This window comes from Gossypium arboreum, chromosome 10 (assembly GCF_025698485.1).
Source record: "Gossypium arboreum isolate Shixiya-1 chromosome 10, ASM2569848v2, whole genome shotgun sequence".
NCBI classification, from domain to species: domain Eukaryota; kingdom Viridiplantae; phylum Streptophyta; class Magnoliopsida; order Malvales; family Malvaceae; genus Gossypium; species Gossypium arboreum.
This window is the reverse complement of record NC_069079.1, coordinates 99329684-99338849: the sequence shown is the minus strand read 5'-3', so window position 1 is coordinate 99338849 and position 9166 is coordinate 99329684. Positions and strand designations below refer to the sequence as shown.

General features: G+C 40.8%; 1 non-coding gene across 1 annotated transcript; it reads left to right on the top strand.

Annotated features, from left to right (window-relative positions):
• The first annotated feature begins 3981 nt into the window (after window positions 1–3981).
• Window positions 3982–4088, top strand: LOC128282732 (small nucleolar RNA R71). Its single transcript, XR_008273087.1, has one exon. It is a non-coding gene; the product is annotated as a small nucleolar RNA R71 (small nucleolar RNA).
• Window positions 4089–9166: the final 5078 nt, after the last annotated feature.

Below are 9166 nucleotides of genomic sequence, written 5' to 3'. Positions count from 1 at the left end.
TTAAAATAGAATAAAAATAAAAACATAAAATAATAAATAAAAGTTTTTAAACATCTTCATCGCTAGGTGGTTTGCGAGGTGGGGGCGGTGATGAGATGTGGAAGTGCTGACAAATCTGCTATAAAGCGCTAAAAACATTGTTTTTCAAATTGGGCAAGACGCTCAGAGATGTCAGCGTATGCAGCCACCGCATGAACTAGACGAGAGGGTGGTGGTGGCTGAGACGGTGGGTCCTCATGACGTGGTGGGACATCATCAGTAATGTCCTCAGGGTCTTCTTCCTCAATTGATTGGGCGAGGCGATACTGAGGAAGGTGGGTTCCTCGGCGCTTCTCGATCATCCTCATACTAAGCATGTTCGAGATGCCTTGTGGGGACATCTGGCCAATAAGAGTAAGGGAGGATGATTGTGCTGCTGTGTTGAGGAGCCCGAAATGCCGTGCCAGTCGAGTCACGTAGGGGCCAATGGAGATGACCCCCCTCCGATGTCGCTCCGTCTGGTGGCGAATGGCTAGGGTAATAAAATAGGCGAGGTCGAGTACATTCCCGTTTCCCATGCTCCATAGAAAGTAGGCGTCATGAGTGTTGACGATGCTAGTGCTCTCTCGACGTCCTGTCAAAGTGTGTGCGAAGATGGCGTGTGGGTACCTCAAGAAGGGAGAGAGAGCTGATGCCTTAGAGTGGCTCGGGTCGTAGGTGGCTAAACCGGGGACCAAAGCGTACCAGCACTTCGAGGGAGAGTAGTGGATGTGGCGACGGAGTGTATCGAGGTCGTTCTCATCCATGAACTTCTCTGTGTACAGGCCCAAAGCTATACCAAACTCGGGCACACTCAACTGTCGGGCTAAACCGCCGAGATGGAACTGGACTGTTCCAGGATCATCAAAGTTGGTCATGATGTCATGAACATGGAATGTCGAGCAAATTTCAAGTGTGAGCTTAAGGCACGTCGGCTCAATGATCGTAAAGAAGAGGTCTCATGGATTGGTTGTCTGGAGTGCTCGTACATCGTCAGCCAACTGGACTTGTTCAAGCGCTGTCCAGTCAATGCAGTGGCCCACACCTAAAGGTCAGGCCCGTAGGATTTGGAATAGTTCCTCTTGATTTTCAGGTGGAAATTAGAGGTATGGGTGGCGAATTTCTATGGTAGGGCCCAAGGAAGACGCCCCTTTTCGCTTTTTCGAAGCAGGGACGGCAGTTTTCTTACCACATGAGCTTGACATGGTATGCCTGCAAGAAGAAGAAAGAATATAACATAACTAACTAACTAAAGAAGTAGTCATGATTATTTTCAACATGAAATGACTGAACCAGACTCTATGGGAACACATACAAAGAATGAATGTATCAGAAAGCATTGACTAAAACAGAAAAGAATAAATGCTATAAATATAAATAAAAAATCTGCCAAATAAAACCATAAGAATCATAAAATTAGTAAAAGAGATGAAGAAAATAGAGAGAAAAGAGTAAACAAACGCTAAAAATATGAGAATGGGTGTCGAAAATAGAGTTGGAGGCGGCGTACGGGCATGGCAGGGAGGCCTTGTAGACTTGCAGCTGCTAGGGTTTGGGATTTTGGGTGAAGAAGATGATGAATAGTGAAGGGTATTTATAGATTTTGGGACACACGGCTAGGAGACACGCCCGTGTTCCCCAATTTTTTCCCGAGTGATTCGCGAATTTTGAATTTTGGCGCGTCTGACATTTGGCCCACGCCTGTGTTCTTTGAGCGTGTGTGTGCACATGGTCGTGTCACACAGCCGTGTCTGTCTTCGTTCGCTTCTCCCACGTCCGTGTATGTAACGTGCTATTTTCTCAAGTTCGACCATGGTTCTAACGTACGACCGTGGTGACTTATCGCATCCCGTGTTGGGGAAAATTTCGTCCTGTTTTCACACCGCCTAAGGCAAGCTCGTGTGCCTGGCTGTGTGTGCTTTAAAAAGCCTGTGTTCTATGAGTCGGTTAGTATGTTAAATGTTAAAACTAAAATTTAAAGAAATTAATATTGTTAGTGCTCGGGTTGCCTCCCGAGAAGCGCTTATTTATAGTCTAAGCTCGACTTACCTCTCTGGTGAATGGTCATGGTGGTTCGAGGAGTTTATACTCCTCATTCCTACTATGAATTTGGGATGACTTACCTCGACTGTACCAAATGGGAAAATGCTAAGTACTGTAAGAGGAATTTCTTCATTCGATTTGGCAGTGTCAATGTGAGGATCTGCAGCATCTAATGAAACTTTATCTCCAACCTTAAGTTGATTTGGTAAGGCATTGAGCTCGTTCTGGCGTAGTTTTGGTGTCGTGTTTTCTCGGTTTAAATGTCAGCCATTCATCTAACTCCTCAATTCGTAACCTTCGTTCTTCATGGGTAGATTCTTTGTTGTAGATTGAACATGGCTCATGTGTGTCCTTCGAGCTTATTTCCTGCAAAATAGGTTGCACTCTATGATCAGTCTTAGTAGAAAATTTTGTACAATCACCTTCAATTTTTGATGTGTTGTTCAGGTTGCGAGCTTGAAGGTTGATTGTTTCGTCTCCTACATGAAGTGTGAGTTCACTTGTGCCAACATCAATAATTGTTCTAGCAGTTGCTAAAAAGGGGCTCCCCAAAATTAAAGGAACATTACTGTCCTCTTCTACGTCTAAAACAACAAAATCAACAGGGAATATAAATTTGTCAATTTTAACGAGTATGTCTTCAATGATACCCCTAGGAAATCTGACAGTTTTATCTGCTAATTAAATGTTCATCCTAGTTTGTTTGGGTTTCCCTAGACCTAATTGCTTAAACAATTTGTAAGGCAAAACATTGATACTAGCCCCTATATCAGCCAACGTATTATTAACACCTAAACTACCAATTAAACAAGGAATCGTAAAACTCCCTGGATCTTTTAGTTTGTTGGGTAGCTTATTCTAAAGAATGGCTAAGCAAACCGAGTTCAGCTCTACATGTGACTTTTCATCGAGCTTTCGTTTATTTGCTAGAAGCTCCTTTAAAAATTTGACTGCGTTCGGCATCTGCGGAAATGCTTCAGTAAACGGTAGGTTAATATGTAGTTTCTTTAAAAGTCTAAGGAATTTACCAAATTGTTCGTCTGAGCAGTCTTTCCTTATCACATTGGGGTATGACACACGAGGCTTATATTTTGTTCTTACCGATTTTTGTTCATTTTGGCCTACCTCATTCTTACCTTTGCTTACCACCAGTTCTGGCCTTGGTTTTTCCACTAGCCCTTTCTCATCATGAATGGAAATTGCGTTAAGTTTCTTCTTTGGGTTAGATTCAGTGTTGTTTGGCAGGCTACCTTGTGGTTCTTCAGAAATCAACTTGGCGAGCTGTCCAATCTAAGTTTCGAGCCCTTGGATTGATGCTTGTTGATTTTTGAGTGCCGTCTTGGTATGCTGAAAATGAGTTTCTGACACCTAGAGGAATTTGGTTAGCATCTCCTCAACGTTCAGCTTTTTCACTCGCTGGTATGGTGATTGCTGAAAGCCTGGAGGGGGTGGTGGTTTTTGATTTCCTTGACCTCCCCATGAAAAATTTGGGTGATTACTCCAACATTCATTGTAAGTTTTTGAGATCAAGGATTATTACCCATGTAATTTAACTGCTCGTTCTCCATGTTGTGGCCATAAGGTGGGTATTCTAAACTGTTCGATCCACCTCCACTTGCTTCGTACTGCATTACTGGGTGAACCTGTAAAGAACTAAAAAAACCATTAAATTTCTTATTCAAGAGCTCTACCTGATTAGAGAGCATGGTGACTGAATCGATGTTATAAACACCAACTATTTTTGTTGGATTTGTCCTCATTACTTGCCACTGATAGTTATTCAGTGAAAGCTCCTCTATAAACTCATAAGCATCTTCAGGTGTTTTATTATTGATGGTTCTGCCAGCAGCTGCGTCAACCATTTGTCGAGTCGAAGGATTCAGGCCATTATTAAAGGTTTGAACCTGTAGCCAGAGTGGTAACCCATAGTGAGGGCATCTTCGCAAAAGGTCTTTGTATCTCTCCCATGCATCGTAGAGTGTCTCTAAATCCATCTGTACAAAAGAAGAGATATTATTACGTAATTTAGCCATTCAACTTGTTATTTGACTCTGAATCAGACGGTTTATTCATTCAACTTGTTCTGTGGAGATCCCTAAGTTATATTATTATCTCTCTCGAGACTAACAACGTCTAACCCTAGATTGAATAAGTGAAATCTCTTTCTAATTAACGTCCGAGGGTTGTATTAATTCGATCTATGGATCCCCTTATTAGGTTTCACCCTAATCCGAAAAAATCTTGTCACCCTATCTCTAGGCGCACAACCAACTCCGCTTAATTATGACAAATTTACTCTTAGACAGGGTCTATTCCTCCTCTGAATAAGAGCTTAACTTGAATCAATATCCTGGAATATCAAAATAAGAATTAAGAACACATAATTAAGAACAAGTCAAATATTTATCATACAATTCAGATAATAATAACAAGATCCATCTTAGGTTTCATTCCCCTTAGGTATTTAGGAGTTTTAGTTCATACTAATGGAAGAACACATCTCAAAAAGAATAAAAATAACAAAACATAAGAAAACCCAAAACTCCTGAGGGAATCTGAGGGGAGATCTTTAGTCTTGATGGTGAATCCGGCTTTTGAGATGGATCAATCCTCTTTCCTTGAGCAATTCCTTGTCCTCAAGCAAAATCCTCAACTCATAATCAAAATAAATTCTTTTCAACTGATAATTTCTATCGATAATATCTTAAAATAATCCATAGGTAATTATACATTGAAAATTCAACAGAAAGAACATCAAAGTTTCAAACATTCCAAGTTGAGCATTTTATCATGGAAACATAGGTGTCTCCCCTCATCTAAGTAATTACCTTTGATTCAAAATATCATAAAGTTTCACATACTCACTAAAGATTCACTCAAATCACTCGAGGTGTTTAAGGACAATAAATGAAGCACTCAATAGTCAATAATGAAAAGTCATTACCATAGCTTGCATGAAAATCAAATCTCCACCAATATACATTGAGATGAAACATCAATCAAAAGGTCTTTAAAGGGTTGTAACGTGGCTTTGGTTAGAGGGTGTGGTCACAAACTATAAGAAAAGGTTAGAATCGAGATTGAATTGAAAAATTACCTAACTAGAAAAAGTAATTAAATATCAATTGAGTACAATCGAGATGGAATTTAGATACTGCGGCTCAACACTACCGAAACTACTAATATGTAAGTATGAATTTTTTTTTTTAGGAACAAGTCAAATATTTAAAAGAGCAAAACATAGCTAAGCAATTAGTTCAAATCAAATCTCGAAAAAAATAGGGATCAAATTAGGGAATTTCAACAATAATGTTTTATGGGTTAATACTTAGGGTAAATCAATTAATGACTTGTCAGGCTCAAAGGGGTTTACTAAGGGTTAATTATGAAGGTAGGCTTTTGTGGAGTGAGTGGGTTAAACCTAAGTGCCTTTATCATCTTGACATATCAAATCAAATGGTATGGTCTTGACATGCATAATCAAGCACATTCTAGAATAACAATTCAATACTGTTGCACTCATAATGAAAGTGAGCATGAAAGAAATGATAAATGCTATAAAGGCTCAAGATCTCACAAAAATTATGGCTTTTTGATGTTTAGACTTGTGAATTCCAACTAAAAATAATACCTAAACTTGGGGGAACAACCTAAAAGTTTTTAATTTTTCAAAAATCAACTTATCATGCTTGATTCCCTAATGTCCTAAAGTTTAAACAATCAAAGCATAAATGCCTATGTTTTAATTCAAGATATATCAATAAACATTATAGACTGATTAGAATTCATTCTAATAATGATATGAGAAGATCACTTGAGATTAAAACAAAATTCAGGGATTTTTCTGATATAAAAGACACCCACACTTAAGATGTACATTCCCCTTAATGTACGAAGGTAGATATATTGAAAAAGATAGATTTATAATCATAAGATGGGGAGAGAAGTGAAACTTCCTGAATGATGAATGAATTCCTTGAACTGGAGTTTTGGAGAATATTCGGCGTGAGAGTGGAGGAGGATACTCCGGTGGTGTTAGAGGTTCATTAGTCCATAAGTCCTGCGCCAAAAGAATATTATATCTGGTGGTAGCTATAGTCGTGGTTGAGCAAGACATGGCAGTCGTGGAGAACCTTTTCCGGTGGAGTTTTTAGTTCTTATGTGATGATGAGCTTGAGGAGCGCTTTATAACTGTGACAAAATCAGGAACTTTTTAGGAAGTATAAGGAAGCACAATTACTCGTAATGGAATAACCGAAGTTGATAATTGTAAAATAAAAATTATAAAATCTAATAGAAATAGGCTTAAAGAAAAAATAAAAAATAGTCTTAAAATAGAATAAAAATAAAAACATAAAATAATAAATAAAAGTTTTTAAACATCTTCATCGCTAGGTGGTTTGCGAGGTGGGGGTGGTGATGAGATGTGGAAGTGCTGACAAATCTGCTATAAAGCGCTAAAAACACTGTTGTTCGAATTGGGTAAGACGCTCAGAGATGTCAGCGTATGCAACCGCCGCATGAACTAGACGAGAGGGTGGTGGTGGCTGAGACGGTGGGTCCTCATGACGTGGAGGGACATCATCAGTAATGTCCTCAGGGTCTCCCTCCTCAGCTGATTGGGAGAGGCGATGATGAGGAGGGTGGGTTCCTCGGCGCTTCTCGATCATCCTCATGCTAAGCATGTTCGAGATGCCTTGTGGGGACATCTGGCCAATAAGAGTAAGGGAGGATGATTGTGCTGCTGTGTTGAGGAGCCCGAAGTGCCGTGCCAGTCAAGTCACGTAGGGGCCAATAGAGATGACCCCCCTCCGATGTTACTGCGTCTGGTGGCGAATGGCTAGGGTAATAAAATAGGCGAGGTCGAGTACATGCCCGTTTTCCATGCTCCAAAGAAAGTAGGCGTTATGAGTGTTGACAACGCTGGTTCTCTCTCGACGTCCTGTCAAAGTGTGTGCCAAGATGGCGTGTGGGTACCTCAAGAAGGGAGAGAGAGCCGATGCCTTAGAGTGGGTCGGGTTGTAGGTGGCTAAACTGGGGACCAAAGCATACCAGCACTTCGAGGGAAAGTAGTGGATGTGGCGACGGAGAGTGTCGAGGTCGTTCTCATCTATGAACTTCTCTGTGTATAGGCCCAAAGCTATACCAAACTCGGGCACACTCAACTGGCGGACTAAACCGCCGAGATGGAACTGGACTATTCCAGGATCATTAAAGTTGGTCATGACGTCTTGAACATGGAATGCCGAGCAAATTTCAAGTGTCAGCTCAAGGTACATCGGCTCGATGATCATAAAGAAGAGGTCCCATGGATTGGTTGTCAGGAGTGCTCGTACATCGTCAGCCAACTGGACTTGTTCAGGTGCTATCCAGTCAATGCAGTGGCCCATACCTAAAGGTCAGGCCCGTAGGATTTGGAATAGTTCCTCCTGATTTTCAGGTGGAAATTGGAGGTATGGGTGGCGAATTCTGCGGTAGGGCCCAAGGAAGACGCCCCTTTTCGCTTTTTCGAAGCAGGGACGGCAGTTTTCTTGCCACATGAGCTTGACATGGTATGCCTGCAAGAAGAAGAAAGAATATAACATAACTAACTAACTAAAGAAGTAGTCATGATTATTTTCAGCATGAAATGACTGAACTAGACTCTATAGGAACACACAAAAAGAATGAATGTATCAGAAATCATTGACTAAAATGGAAAAGAATAAATGCTATAAATATAAATAAAAAATCTGCCAAATAAAACCATAAGAATCATAAAATTAGTAAAAGAGATGAAGAAAATAGAGAGAAAAGAGTAAACAAACGCTAAAAATATGAGAATGGGTGTCGAAAATAGAGTTAGAGGCGGCGTAAGGGCATGGCAGGTAGGCCTTGTAGACTTGCAGCAGCTAGGGTTTGGGATTTTGGGTGAAGAAGATGATGAATAGTGAAGGGTATTTATAGATTTTGGGACACACGGCTAGGAGACACCCCCATGTACCCCAATTTTTGCCCGTGTGATTCGCGAATTTTGAATTTGGGCGCGTCTGACATTTGGCCCACGCCTGTGTTCTTTGAGCGTGAGTGTGCACATGGTCGTGTCACACAGCCGTGTCTGTCTTCGTTCGCTTCTCCCATGCCCGTGTACGTAGGCCCACACTTATGTTAATATGACAATTTCGATCACGGGTTCTAGACACGGGCGTGGCGAATGCCCGTGCTATTTTCTCAAGTTCGACCACAATTCTAATGCACGACCGTGGTGACTTATCACATCCCGTGTTGGGGAAAATTTCGTCTTGTTTTCACACGGCCTAAGGCACACCCGTGTGCCTGGCCGTGTGTGCTTTAGAAAGCTTGCGTTCCATGAGTCGGTTATTATGCTAAATGTTAAAACTAAAATTTAAAGAAATTAATATTGTTAGTGCTCGGGTTGCCTCCCGAGAAGCGCTTATTTATAGTCTAAGCTCGACTTACCTCTCTGGTGAATGGTCATGGTGGTTCGAGGAGTATATACTCCTCATTCCTACTATGAATCCCATCAAAATAAGGTTTTAGGCAGGTATTGTTTACCTTAATGGTGTCGAATTTGGGATGACTTACCTCTACTGTACCAAATGGGAAAATGCTAAGTACCGTAAGAGGAATTTCTTCATTCGATTTGGCAGTGTCAATGCGAGGATCTGCGGCATCTAATGAAACTTTATCTCCAACCTTAAGTTGATTTGGTGAGGCATTGAGCTCGTTCTGGCGTAGTTTTGGTATCGTGTTTTCTCAGTTTAAATGTCATCCATTCATCTAACTCCTTAATTCGTAACTTTCATTCTTCATGGGTAGATTCTTTGTTGTAGATTGAACATGGCTCATGTGTGTCCTTCGAGCTTATTTCCTGCAAAATAGGTTGCACTCTATGATCAGTCTTAGTAGAAAAATTTGTACAATCACCTTCAATTTTTGATGTGTTGTTCAAGTTGCGAGCTTGAAGGTTGATTGTTTCATCTCCTACATGAAGTGTGAGTTCACTTGTGCCAACATCAATAATTGTTCTAGCAGTTGCTAAAAAGGGCCTCCCCAAAATTAAAGGAACATTACTGTCCTCTTCTACGTCTAAAACAACAAAATC